The sequence below is a fragment of the Aedes albopictus genome, chromosome 3 (genome assembly GCF_035046485.1).
Source record: "Aedes albopictus strain Foshan chromosome 3, AalbF5, whole genome shotgun sequence".
In the NCBI taxonomy this organism is placed as follows: Eukaryota; Metazoa; Arthropoda; class Insecta; order Diptera; family Culicidae; genus Aedes; species Aedes albopictus.
In genome coordinates, this window is record NC_085138.1 from 124,832,576 (window position 1) to 124,847,474 (window position 14,899).

Sequence of the window (14,899 nt, forward strand, 5' to 3'; positions counted from 1 at the left end):
TCTCAGTGAGTGTGAGAAAGATTGTTCATGAGATTTGATTCGAGTGAGAAAATGAGGGGTATTGTATCGTTTGGTAAAATTGATCTGCCACGGCAATATTATCGGTGTACTATGCCCATTAGTATGGGACACGCTTGTATGGAAAAAATAAATCCTCGCTCCAGTCGACTTTTTAGATCCCATTTAGGTCCCATATGAACTGTACAAAATTTCAGTGCAATCAGTGAAACTATAATTTAGCGCAAACGGTTCAAATTTTGTATAGGATTTACTATGGGAAAAGTTACTCTTTCAAACAAAAAATCCCAGAGGTCGCCCTTTGTCTCCTTAGTTCAAATCGATCAACGCTTCCTGTAGAAATAACATTTATGAAACTTTTCTTCGAAGACCGCAAAACGATTGGATGCTTGTGGAAAAAGTTATTGATTTATTACCGATTGGCGATTAGTGATCCAACTAACGGCTTTTTGTATTGTTTTGTCAGCAGCACTGCTGCTGCCGTTGTTGCATGGGGTGGCGGGACTCCCCCAGGCATCACCACCCCCAGAAACAGCAGCATCCAAAGCAACAGCTACAGTGCTGCCAATAAAACAAAACAAAAAGCCGTTCGTTGGATCACTAATCGGTAATAAATCAATAACTTTTTCCACAAGCATCCAATCGTTTTGCGGTCTTCGAAGGAAAGTTTCAAAAATGATTTTTCTACAAGGAGCATTGATCGATTTGAATTAAGGGGACAAAGGGCGACCTCTGGGATTTTTTATGTGAAAGTGTAACTTTTCCCATAGTAAATCCTATGAAAACTTTGAACTGCTTGCGCTAAATTATAGCTTCACCGATTGTGCTGAAATTTTGCACAGTTCATATGGGACCTAAATGGAATCGAAAAAGTCGACTGGAGCGAGAATTCGATGTTTGTCCCATACTAATGCCCATGTTCAAAGCATAATAGATTATAAACAAACTGAGTCACAAAAACCATTAGAAAACTAGCCGCATAACGTCAATGTCGCGAGTGTTCGAGTAACCAACATCTAGAAGTCCTTAGGTACAGCGTCTGTACCGGTACTAGAAGTACATATCACATCAAATTTAACGAGCAAAAAAAAACATCCACTACAACATGTGCATCAGAAGAATTCTTCTGAGAAGGGTAATCTTATTCATATTTCTGGAAGCGTTCTCTTCGCAATGTAAGAGATTTGAGTGAAAGGATTCGCTACAGGATCCAGAAAGAATCCTTTATAGAGTTTTGAGAGGAATCTCTACAGAATCCTGAAAAGTAAGGATTCTTCTCTACAGATTCCTAAAAGGATACTCTACAAAATTCTGAAAGGATTCTCTGCAGAACCCTGAGAGGATTCTCTTCAGAATCCTGAAAGTATCAGAATCCTGAGAGTATTCTCTACAGAATCCTGAGAGGATTCTCAACAGAATCCTGGAAGGATTCTCAACAGAATCCTGAGAGGATTCTCAACAGAATCCTGAGAGGATTCTCAACAGAATCCTGAGAGGATTCTCAACAGAATCCTGAGAGGATTCTCAACAGAATCCTGAGAGGATTCTCAACAGAATCCTGAGAGGATTCTCAACAGAATCCTGAGAGGATTCTCAACAGAATCCTGAGAGGATTCTCAACAGAATCCTGAGAAGATTCTCAACAGAATCCTGAGAGGATTCTCAACAGAATCCTGAGAGGATTCTCAACAGAATCCTGAGAGGATTCTCAACAGAATCCTGAGAGGATTCCCAACAGAATCCTGAGAGGATTCTCAACAGAATGCTGACAGGATTCTCAACAGAATCCTGAGAGGATTCTGAAATGAATCCTGAGAGGATTCTGAAATGAATCCTGAGAGGATTCTGAAATGAATCCTGAGAGGATTCTGAAATGAATCCTGAGAGGATTCTCAACTGAATCCTGAGAGGATTCTCAACAGAATCCTGAGAGGATTCTCAACAGAACCCTGAGAGGATTCTCAACAGAATCCTGAGAGGATTCTCAACAGAACCCTGAGAGGATTCTCAACAGAATCCTGAGAGGATTCTCAACAGAATCCTGAGAGGATTCTCAACAGAATCCTGAGAGGATTCTCAACAGAATCCTGAGAGGATTCTCAACAGAATCCTGAGAGGATTCTCAACAGAATCCTGAGAGGATTCTCAACAGAATCCTGAGAGGATTCTCAACAGAATCCTGAGAGGATTCTCAACAGAATCCTGAGAGGATTCTCAACAGAATACTGAAAGGATTCTCAACAGAATCCTGAGAGGATTCTCAACAGAATCCTGAGAGGATTCTCAACCGAATCCTAAAAGTATTCTCAACAGAATCCTAAGAGGATTCTCAACAGAATCCTGAGAGGATTCTCAACAGAATCCTGAGAGGATTCTCAACAGAATCCTGAGAGGATTCTCAACAGAATCCTGAGAGGATTCTCAACAGAATCCTGAGAGGATTCTCAACAGAATCCTGAGAGGATTCTCAACAGAATCCTGAGAGGATTCTCAACAGAATCCTGAGAGGATTCTCAACAGAATCCTGAGAGGATTCTCAACAGAATCCTGAGAGGATTCTCAACAGAATCCTGAGAGGATTCTCAACAGAATCCTGAGAGGATTCTCAACAGAATCCTGAGAGGATTCTCAACAGAATCCTGAGAGGATTCTCAACAGAATCCTGAGAGGATTCTCAACAGAATCCTGAGAGGATTCTCAACAGAATCCTGAGAAGATTCTCAACAGAATCCTGAGAGGATTCTCAACAGAATCCTGAGAGGATTCTCAACAGAATCCTGAGAGGATTCTCAACAGAATCCTGAGAAGATTCTCAACAGAATCCTGAGAGGATTCTCAACAGAATCCTGGAAGGATTCTCAACAGAATCCTGAGAGGATTCTCAACAGAATCCTGAGAGGATTCTCAACAGAATCCTGAGAGGATTCTCAACAGAATCCTGAGAGGATTCTCAACAGAATCCTGAGAGGATTCTCAACAGAATCCTGAGAGGATTCTCAACAGAATCCTGAGAGGATTCTCAACAGAATCCTGAGAGGATTCTCAACAGAATCCTGAGAAGATTCTCAACAGAATCCTGAGAGGATTCTCAACAGAATCCTGAGAGGATTCTCAACAGAATCCTGAGAGGATTCTCAACAGAATCCTGAGAGGATTCCCAACAGAATCCTGAGAGGATTCTCAACAGAATGCTGACAGGATTCTCAACAGAATCCTGAGAGGATTCTGAAATGAATCCTGAGAGGATTCTGAAATGAATCCTGAGAGGATTCTGAAATGAATCCTGAGAGGATTCTGAAATGAATCCTGAGAGGATTCTGAAATGAATCCTGAGAGGATTCTCAACTGAATCCTGAGAGGATTCTCAACAGAATCCTGAGAGGATTCTCAACAGAACCCTGAGAGGATTCTCAACAGAATCCTGAGAGGATTCTCAACAGAACCCTGAGAGGATTCTCAACAGAATCCTGAGAGGATTCTCAACAGAATCCTGAGAGGATTCTCAACAGAATCCTGAGAGGATTCTCAACAGAATCCTGAGAGGATTCTCAACAGAATCCTGAGAGGATTCTCAACAGAATCCTGAGAGGATTCTCAACAGAATCCTGAGAGGATTCTCAACAGAATCCTGAGAGGATTCTCAACAGAATCCTGAGAGGATTCTCAACAGAATCCTGAGAGGATTCTCAACAGAATACTGAAAGGATTCTCAACAGAATCCTGAGAGGATTCTCAACAGAATCCTGAGAGGATTCTCAACCGAATCCTAAAAGGATTCTCAACAGAATCCTAAGAGGATTCTCAACAGAATCCTGAGAGGATTCTCAACAGAATCCTGAGAGGATTCTCAACAGAATCCTGAGAGGATTCTCAACAGAATCCTGAGAGGATTCTCAACAGAATCCTGAGAGGATTCTCAACAGAATCCTGAGAGGATTCTCAACAGAATCCTGAGAGGATTCTCAACAGAATCCTGAGAGGATTCTCAACAGAATCCTGAGAGGATTCTCAACAGAATCCTGAGAGGATTCTCAACAGAATCCTGAGAGGATTCTCAACAGAATCCTGAGAGGATTCTCAACAGAATCCTGAGAGGATTCTCAACAGAATCCTGAGAGGATTCTCAACAGAATCCTGAGAGGATTCTCAACAGAATCCTGAGAGGATTCTCAACAGAATCCTGAGAGGATTCTCAACAGAATCCTGAGAGGATTCTCAACAGAATCCTGAGAGGATTCTCAACAGAATCCTGAGAGGATTCTCAACAGAATCCTGAGAGGATTCTCAACAGAATCCTGAGAGGATTCTCAACAGAATCCTGAGAGGATTCTCAACAGAATCCTGAGAGGATTCTCAACAGAATCCTGAGAGAATTCTCAACAGTATCCTGAGAGGATTCTCAACAGAATCCTGAGAGGGTTCTCAACAGAATCCTGAGAGGATTCTCAACAGAACCCTGAGAGTATTCTCTACAGAATCCTGATAGTATTCTCTACAGAATCCTGAGAGGATTCTCAACAGAATCCTGAGAGGATTCTCAACCGAATCCTAAAAGGATTCTCAACAGAATCCTGAGAGGATTCTCAACAGAATCCTAAGAGGAGTCACAACAGAATCCTGAGAGGATTCTCAACAGAATCCTGAGAGGATTCTCAACAGAATCCTGAGAGGATTCTCAACAGAATCCTGAGAGGATTCTCAACAGAATCCTGAGAGAATTCTCAACAGAATCCTGAGAGGGTTCTCAACAGAATCCTAAGAGGATTCTCAACAGAATCCTGAGAGGATTCTCAACAGAATCCTGAGAGGATTCTCAACAGAATCCTGAGAGGATTCTCAACAGAATCCTGAGAGGATTCTCAACAGAATCCTGAGAGGATTCTCAACCGAATCCTAAAAGGATTCTCAACAGAATCCTAAGAGGATTCTCAACAGAATCCTGAGAGGATTCTCAACAGAATCCTGAGAGGATTCTCAACAGAATCCTGAGAGGATTCTCAACAGAATCCTGAGAGGATTCTCAACAGAATCCTGAGAGGATTCTCAACAGAATCCTGAGAGGATTCTCAACAGAATCCTGAGAGGATTCTCAACAGAATCCGGAGAGGATTCTCAACAGAATCCTGAGAGGATTCTCAACAGAATCCTGAGAGGATTCTCAACAGAATCCTGAGAGGATTCTCAATAGAATCCTGACAGGATTCTCAACAGAATCCTGACAGGATTATCAACAGAATCCTGACAGGATTATCAACAGAATCCTGACAGTATTATCAACAGAATCCTGACAGGATTATCAACAGAATCCTGACAGGATTATCAACAGAATCCTGAGAGGATTCTCAACTGAATCCTGAGAGGATTCTCAAAAGAATCCTGAAAGGATTCTCAACAGAATCCTGAGAGGATTCTCTTCAGAATCCTGAGAGGAATCCTTGCAGAATCCTGAGAGGATTTCCTACAGAATCCTGAGAGGATTCCCTACAGAATCCTGAGAGGAATCCTTACAGAATCCTGAGAGGATTCCCTACAGAATCTGTAGGGTCGAGTCCAGGAACGATAACGAAGAAACCCAATTGGATGATTTTCAGCGTCAACAAAGAATTCTTTAAAGCTGACCTGCGCTTCCAAACAGCCCAAGTAACACAGAAAACATCTTTTTAAATAAATTTGTTTAAAGATGTATTATAAATGTCGTACATATATGTGTTTTTCAAAACATCTAGTGTTATTTTCAAGCTCTAATCATGTTGACAAATTACAAACAAAAACAAATATTTTGTTTTCGTCTTTCGGATTTATCATGTATAAAATGTATTTATCAAACAATTGAATAACATTAATAGAGCATCAAGGCACAACATAACCTCGTTTGCAATCATTGTTGCGTTCTTCTACATCACATTCGCTCATCTTTCTGCTCTACCCACAAGACTAGAGCTGCAGCAGTTTGAACCCAATCGGTAAGGACGATCAGCCCGAATCAACCTGAAATCTACGCACTACTTCGCTTGCATCTTGAAGTGGCTCTTTTTCCCAATTCGGCATATTTGGGAACTGTTAACAGCCGCTGTTGCCATAGTTGTACCTAATAGATTTCCGCAGTCAGTGGACGTGAACTGCTTCGGAACCCTGACTCAGACATCCGAAATGCTCAGCCGCCATTCAAAGCACCTCTGTGCTGCTGGCTGCATCAACACAAAGTATTGATTTACACTCGCGGATTTTTCCAAGGCGTTTACCGAGCAAATAGTCTCGACGATTTTCATTCTATTAACCGCGGGGCGCGGAAACTAAAAAAAGTCGACGGCGGATTTTGACTGTCAACAAAGTGAACATCGCGGTAGATCAAAACAATATTTTGACATTTGACAGATCCAATCTCATAAGAGATTAAGTTTTATATTGGTTATTTTAGTGTTGTAATGCTTGTTGCAAAACCTAATAAATTTTTTTGATGTGCGCATGTTGAAGAAATGCTGTTGAGACATATTATAAGCGTTCATTAAACACATATTCATATTTTATTATTGAATTGCTGTCATAACGCAATTTGAACGTTATTTCAACTTTATTTCATATCAAAGTCTGTTAAAATGTTTGATTTTTTTCATAACACAGTACCGGTCACACAGTATGTGTACTATATGTAAATAAATAAAAATATGGATATTCGGAATTTTCTTTATTTTTCGATTCCTTTCAAAAACAACTTCCATGTCATCATTCTGATCCATGAATCTAATTTAAGGTATAACCAGTAATAATTGTTGTGATTCGAATAGTAGATTTTACTTAAATTACCAATGAAATTGTTCATATCGTTTTGAACGGCACTGTAAGTCTTTCGGAATCCTGCCATATTGCTTTTTGACGTGGATTCAAAATCAATATCTCAAAGCAATATAATTTGCTTGGTTCATATTATGTTTTAAGCTCAATTGATTGATTTGTCTTTATTAACCCATTTCCGCCCAGTGATCTATTTATAGATCAGATGCCTCAAACGCCCAGTGATCTATTTATAGATCAGTAACTTTTGCGATAACTGCGGATAAATGAAGCATTTTGGAAGACTGGTGTCTTCAGCAAAGTTGTTGAGAAGATCAAGGACTCTTCGATAGTACGTAATTTAGTACGTATTCGCTCCAGTAGGTGGCACTAGTGATCACGAAACATTATGCTTTGACAGGTGTTTCGTCAACAGCCATTGCCAATACTGTCGCCTTCGTATCTTGAGAATCAGACTACATAGAAAAAAAATATGTTCAGCAAAGTTGATCAGGACATCAATAGCTATCCGATAGTGAATTAGTTGGTTCTAGGTTTATCCGCTAGGTGGCACTAGTGAGTCCTAAAAAATTTAAACCTCTGTATCTCGAGAATCCGACTACATAGAAGAATTTCGTCTTCGACAAGGTTGATCAGGACATCAATAGCTATCCGATAGTGAACTAGTTGGTTCTAGATTTATCCGTTAGGTGGCGCTAGTGGGCTCTAAAAAAATAAACCTCTTTATCTCGAGAATCCGACTACATAGAAGAATTCTGTCTTCGGAAAAGTTGATCAGGATATCAACAGCTATCCGATAGTGAACTAGTTGATTGTAGGTTTGTCCGCTAGGTGGCGTTAGTGAGTCCTAAAAATTTAAACCTTTGTATCTTGAGAATCCAATTACATAGAAGAATTTCGTCTTCGGCAAGATTGATCAGAACATCAATAGACATCCGATAGCGCACTAGTTGGTTCTAGATTTATCCGTTAGGTGACGCTAGTGAGTCCTAAAAAAATTAAACCTCTGTATCTCGAGAATCCGATTACATAGAATAATTTTGTTTTCGGCAAGGTTGATCAGGACATCAATAGCTATCCGATAGTGAACTAGTTGGTTCTAGATATATCCGTTAGGTGACGCTAGTGAGTCCTAAAAAATTTAAACCTCTGTATTTCAAGAATCCGACTACATAGAAAAATTTCGTCTACGGCAAAGTTGATCAGGACATCAACAGCTATTCGATAGTGAATTAGTTGATTTTAGGTTTGTCCGCTAGGTGGCGCAAGTGGGCTCAAAAAATTCTGAATTTTTGTATCTTGAGAATCAGACTACATAGAAGAATTTCAAAATCTCGTCTTCGACAAATTCGATCAGGACATCAAGAGCTAACCGATATTAAACTAGTTGGTTCTAGGTTTATCCACTAGGTGGCGATAGCGAGTCATAGAAATTCTAAACTTCTGTTTCTCAACAACCAGAGTACATAGAAATATTTTGTCTTCGGCAAAGTTGATCAGGACATCAAGAGCTATACGATAGTGAACTAGTTGGTTCTAGGTTTATTCCTGAGGTGGCGCTAGTGAGTCCTAAAAAAATTAATCTCTGTATCTCGAGAATCCGACTACATAGAAGAATTTTGTCTTCGGCAAGGTTGATCAGGGGATCAATAGCTATCCGATAGTGAACTAGTTGGTTCTGGGCCTAACCGTTAGGTGGCGCTAGTAGTCCAACAAAATTTAAACCTCTGTATCTCGAGAATCCGACTACATAGAAGTATTCTGTCTTCGGCAATCTCGATCAGGACACCAACAGCTATCCTATAGTGAACTAGTTGATTATAGGTTTGTCCACTAGGTGGCGCAAGTAGGCTCTAAAAATTCTGAACCTCTGTATCTAGAGAATCAGATTACATAGAAGAATTTCACCTTCGGCAAAGTTGATCAGGACATCAAGAGCTACTCGATAGCGCACTAGTTGGTTCAAGGTTTATCTGCTAGGTGGTGCTAGTGAGCCCTCAAAATTCCAGACATCTGTATCTTGAGAATCAGACTACATTGAAAAACACCGTCTTCGGCAATGTCGATCAGGACATCAACAGCTATCCGATAGAGAATTAGTTGATTGTAGGTTTGTCCACTAGGTGGCGCAAGTGGGCTCTAAATATTATGAACTTCTGTATCTCGAGAATCAAACTACATAGAAGAATTTCAAAATTTCGTCTTCGACAAGGTCGATCAGGACAGCATGAGCTATCCGATCAGTAGGTCGGCTCTAGAGGCACGTTCTCCTCCATTCGGGAAATTTGTGCCATGAGCTATCCGATACTGAACTAGTTGGTTCTAGGTGTATCCAATAGGTGGCGCTAGCGAGTCATAGAAATTCTGTTTCTCAACAACCAGACTACATAGACAATTTTTGACTTCGACAAAGTTGATCGGGACATCAAGAGCTATCCGATAGTGAACTAGTTGGTTTATCCGTTAGGTGGCGCAAGTGGGCCCTGTGCGTGCTAGTGAGCCCTGAAAATTCTGAATTTCTCGATCTCGAAAATCAGACTACATGGAAAAATTTCGTCTTCAGCAAAGTTTATCAGGACATCAAGGGCTAATGGATAGTTAACTAGTTCATTTTGGGTTTATCTGCTAGGTGGCGCCAGTGAGCCCAACAAATTCTGAACTTCTGTATCTCGAAAATCAGGCTACATAGAAGAATTTCGTCGTCGGCAAAGTTCATCAGTACATCAAGGGCTAACGTATAATGAACTAGTTGGTTCTGGGTTTATCTGTTAGATGGCGCTAGTGAGCTCTAATCATTCTGAACTTCTGTATCTCGAGAATCAGACTACATAGATGAATTTTGACTTCGACAAGGTCAATCAGGACATCAAGAGCTATCTAATAGTGAACTAGTTGGTTGTAGGTTTGTCCGCTAGGTGGCGCAAGTGGGCTCTAAAAATTCTGAACAAATATTGATAAAGTAGTTTTTACTATGCTAGGTATCAAACAGCCGTCTCATTTCACTAAATATAATACTGAACACAATATAGTATAGTATAATTAGTTATCAACTTGAACTATAGATAACGTAATTTTCGATAACGTGCTATGTGATATCAATTTGTTATCTTTACTCAGGTTCATTGTGACTCTCATCTCAAAGACATTCGTTTGGGTCGAACGTGCCTCTGGAACCGACCTACTGATTGATCGGCTTCATGCAAAATAGCTGTAGATAGATAAATTGAACGTAATTTGATCAACTAGCGCCCAGCAATTTGGTTAGCGGCCAGAAGACTTGAATGCACAATGGTCTATTCGCAGATTAGTAAGTATTGTTAATACCGTGGACATTGATGCATGTTGCACCGTCTTCCATTCTCCTCTCTTTTTCGTGCTCGTTCAGGGGAGTTATTATCCGATGATGAATGGGTTGGTTTATGTTTTCCCGTTAGGCGGCTTCAATGATTCTTAGAAATTTTGAACTTGTGTATTTCGAGAATAGAACTACATAAAGGACTCAGGTCCATATAACCACAGCTGTAAATTACGTGATCCGTAAAATACGATCACGCATCATCAGTGGTAATTATTTCCAATGTGAGCTTCGGAAGAAGCTGAGATAGATGAGAATGAGATGTTGATTCATTTCATTCATTTATTTAGTATAACAACAAGTTCAAGATAAAACTGAATCAACAATATTTCTCCATAATACACTTCGTGGCTGCCGTTCTCCATCCTTTGTCACGCCCGATACTCGCCAAGTCACGCTCCACCTGATCCGCCCATCGTGCTCACTGCGCTCCACACCTTCTTGTGCCAACCGGATCTGTCGCGAACAATCTGTCACGAAGGTGGCTTTGGCCACCTTCTCGATGCTGGGATCGCCGTAAAGTGCAGCGAGCTCGTTGTTTCATCCTTCTCCGCCACACACCGTTTTCCTGCACCCCGCCGAAGATCGTTCTTAGCACGCGTTGCTCGAAAACTCCGAGTGCTTGCAGGTCCTCCTCGAGCATGGTCCATGTCTCGTGTCCGTAGAGGACCACCGGTCATATTAGCGTTTTGTACATGGTGCATTTGGTGCGTGGGTGAATCTTTTTCGACCACAGTTTCTTCTGGAGCCCGTAGTAGGCCCGACTACCGCTGATGATGCACCTCCGAATTTCACGGCTCACGTTTTTGTCAGCCGTCACTAAGGATCCGAGGTAGACGAATTCCTGCACCACCTCGAAGATATCCCCGTCTATCGTAACATGACTACCCAGACAAATCCGGTCGTGTTCGGTTCCGCCTACCAGCATGTACTTTGTTTTTGAGACATTCACCACCAGGCTTTGCGTTTCAGGCGGGTGTACAGCTCTGCCACCGTTCCAAATGTTTTGGCGATAATGTCCATGTCGTCCGTAAAGCACACAAATTGAACGGATTTTGTGAAAATCGTTCCCCGGTTGTTGAGCCAGGCTCGTCGCATCACACCTTCCAGGGCGATGTTGAAGAGTAGGCATGAGAGTTCGTCACCTTGTCGCAGTCCCCGGCGAGATTCGAACGAACTGGATAGTTTACCCGAAACCCTTACGCAGTTTTGCACACCCTCCATCGTTGCTTTTATTTATCAGTCTAGTCAGCTTCCTAGGAAAGCCGTTTTCGTCCATGATTTTCCATAGCTCTGCGCAGGAGAATGAGATGAGCAGAACGCTCATAAGGTGGTCCTTTATAAAAATGAAACATAAACCAAGCTCAAAGAACAATTGCAAATATTAGGAGTTTTCCCCACGTGCTCGCAAAGCCAGAAGGATACGGTGGGCAGGATATACTACTAGAATGCCGAATATCAACCCATTATATATAGAAATTATTAGAATGATGCATATTGAAATGCCTGAAAACTGTTGAAAACTATCCATTGATAAGCTACTAGCAGACTGTTTTAGTTATTACTAATGTAATCCATTTCTGGAACATTTCAAACTGTAACTTTTTTTTATTAGGAGAATATCAACTATGATCAGTCATCTTAAATAGATTTACATAGGGGAAATTACCTATTCTCGGCCGTTTTGTTTTCTTCGTCTTTGGGTTTTTTTTTTGAAACCTATTGAACTCAGAGTTGGTCTCAAATCCTTCCCAACTAAGCTAAATTATATGGCCAAGTTTCAGGCAATTTGGCTCACAAAAACCCCCCATGACAAAAGGAACAAATCTGCCGATAATACCCATTGTCACCCTAGCTCATAGAAATAAGGTAGCCGCGCAGAAAAAATATAAAAAAAATAATTTTTCTACGTTTTACGTGCATATGCCCCACTGTGTATTAAAACGAAAATTTCACCGTAGATTTCCGTTTAAATGACAGCAATAACTTTCTTTTATGGGGTTGAGGTACACCAGAAAAAATCAGATATCTACTGTGATTGTGGCATAATTCGGGCGTTAATGGGTTAAAGAGACTTTCAGCCCTTGGCTGGTTCGTCTCTCTTTTTAAGCTCAACTCAGTAGCGCTTGATTTATTGGAGAGTAAAAACAGAGGTTTCACAATAAATCTTGAACCGCACGTAAAATTTCACTACCACCACTGAGTAAAGCCCATTTGCGAATATGATATCTGAATAGTTAATAAAAGTCTTTGCTATTTGCATACATATCATACACATTTTTCTGGGTAAATAAAATAAATTAATTTAAAATACAATTGTTTTTTTGTTTTCTTTTCATATTGCACTTTTCAGTTAGCTCTTGCTTTGCATAGCTTTGCTAAGATAGCTTACCTAGGTTTGTCCTCGTCGCCAGGTTGTAGGGTCGAGTCCAGGAACGATAAGGAAGAAACCCAATTGGATGATTTTCAGCATCAACAATCAATTCTTTAAAGCTGACCTACGCTTCCAAACTGGTGACCTTCTTGCACAATGTCTCTCGAAATTCTCTCTCCCAGAGGGTTCTCGACTGCTACGATCATTTCTTCACGTTGTCCTTAACAACCAGCACATGTATCGGGACACCGAAGTAAATCAGCCACAATTTATTTTATGACTACATTATCAAATTCCTACAGAATCCTGAGAGGATTCCCTACAGAATTCAGAGAGGATTCCTTACAGAATCCTGAGAGGATTCTCTTCAGAATCCTGAGAGGATTCCCTACAGAATCCAGAGAGGATTCCTTACAGAATCCTGAGAGGATTCTCTTCAGAATCCTAAGAGGATTCTCCACAGAATCCTGAAAGGATTCTCCACAGAATCCTGAAAGGATTCTCCACAGAATCCTGAAAGGATTCTCCACAGAATCCTGAAAGGATTCTCCACAGAATCCTGAAAGGATTCTCCACAGAATCCTGAAAGGATTCTCCACAGAATCCTGAAAGGATTCTCCACAGAATCCTGAAAGGATTCTCCACAGAATCCTGAAAGCATTCTCTTCAGAATCCTGAAAGGATTCTTTTCAGAATCCTGAAAGGATTCTCTTCAGAATTAGAATGAATGATCATCAGCGATCTAATTTCTCAAATAGTACAGTGTGGATTCGATCGTTGGGGGTTCGTTAGATGCCAGGCTAGATGGGGTGTCTCGATGGTAGGGTGTTTGTTGGTTGCGGCAAAACCCTACTAAAAAGCACTGTTAATGTCGTCAAAGCGTGAGTGTAGAGCATTTCGATCAGTAGTCAGTTGCCCCAACAAACGAATGCGATTCGCTAACGAATCCTCGCTCTATTTATTTGAAACCCCTATCAACTTTTCTAGAACCTAATGAAACTAGGTTGCACTCATATACATGTGCAACCAGATTTTTTCCATGATTTTTCGCAAAGTCCATTATAATTCTTACTTAAGAATTCTGAGAGGAGGTTTTCCTCATTATCTAGGAAGTATATTTTTTTATAAAATCTTAAGAGGATTCACTACAGAGTCTTGAGAAGATCCTCAATAGAATCTTAAGATTAACTTCCACACAATCCTGAGAGAATCTTGAATCTCTACATAATCTTGAGTGGGTTCTCTTCATAATCCTGCGTGAATTTATACAGTATCCTGAAACGATTCCTCACCAAATCCTGAGAGTATTTCTTTTTACAAAATTCTGAGAGCATCCTCCACGGAATCCTGAAATAATCTTGAATCTCTGTAGATACGTGAGCGGATTTTTTGCAGTATCATGACAGGATTCTTTGTAGGATACTGAGAGGATTCTTGGCAGCAATCAGAATGTATTCCTATTATCTAGAGAGAATTTTTCTCAGGGAACGTTAAAAAATTACGTCCAACATTTTGGGGGGAGGGGGGTCTAAGAATGTGTGACAGTACGTGTGTTAGGTATAGGAAAATAGCGTAACAGAGGGGGGAGGGGGGTCTAGAAATCCCGAAAAACGATGGACGTAATAAATTAATCTTCCCTCAGAATCGTGACAAGATTCTCCACAGAATACTGAAGAAGTTGTTAACAGTACTCGAAATGTATTCCAGTGGAATCCTGCAACAATTGTTGCAAAAGCATGCGAAATTTTTCTTCAGAGCATCCTTCCTTCACATAACTCAGAGCAAAGATCCTGAGAGGATCATACACAGAATCCTTAGAAAATCCTCCACTGAACCCTGTGAGGGTACTCCATACAATCCTGAAAGAATCTTGAATCGCTACAGAATCCTGCTATTCTTTACAGGATCCTGTGAGGATTGTTTACAGAATCCTAAAAGGATTATTCTGAGAAACCTGAGAAGAATCACTACATAACCCTGAGGGGATTCTCTACAGAATCCTGAGTGAATTTGCTTCAAAATCCTGAGAGGATTCGCTTCAGAATCCTGAGACGATTCTCCGCAGAATCCCGAAAGGATTCTATTCAGAATCCTGAGAGGGTTCTCTTCAGAATCCTGAGAGGATTCTCTACAAAATCCTGTAGAGAATCCACAGAATCCTGAGAGGATTCTCTACAGTATGCGGCAGGAAAAAATGCGAAAGAGTTTTTCAACTTCAAACCTTATTTTCGTCCATTTGACATTAACCAATCTATGTTTCAACGTTCCATGATCTATAATAGGCTAATTTTCTGAAAAGTTAATTAAAAAATTTCCCATTTTGGTCACTAACCTTTACAGGGCGGCGCCTGAAGATGAAG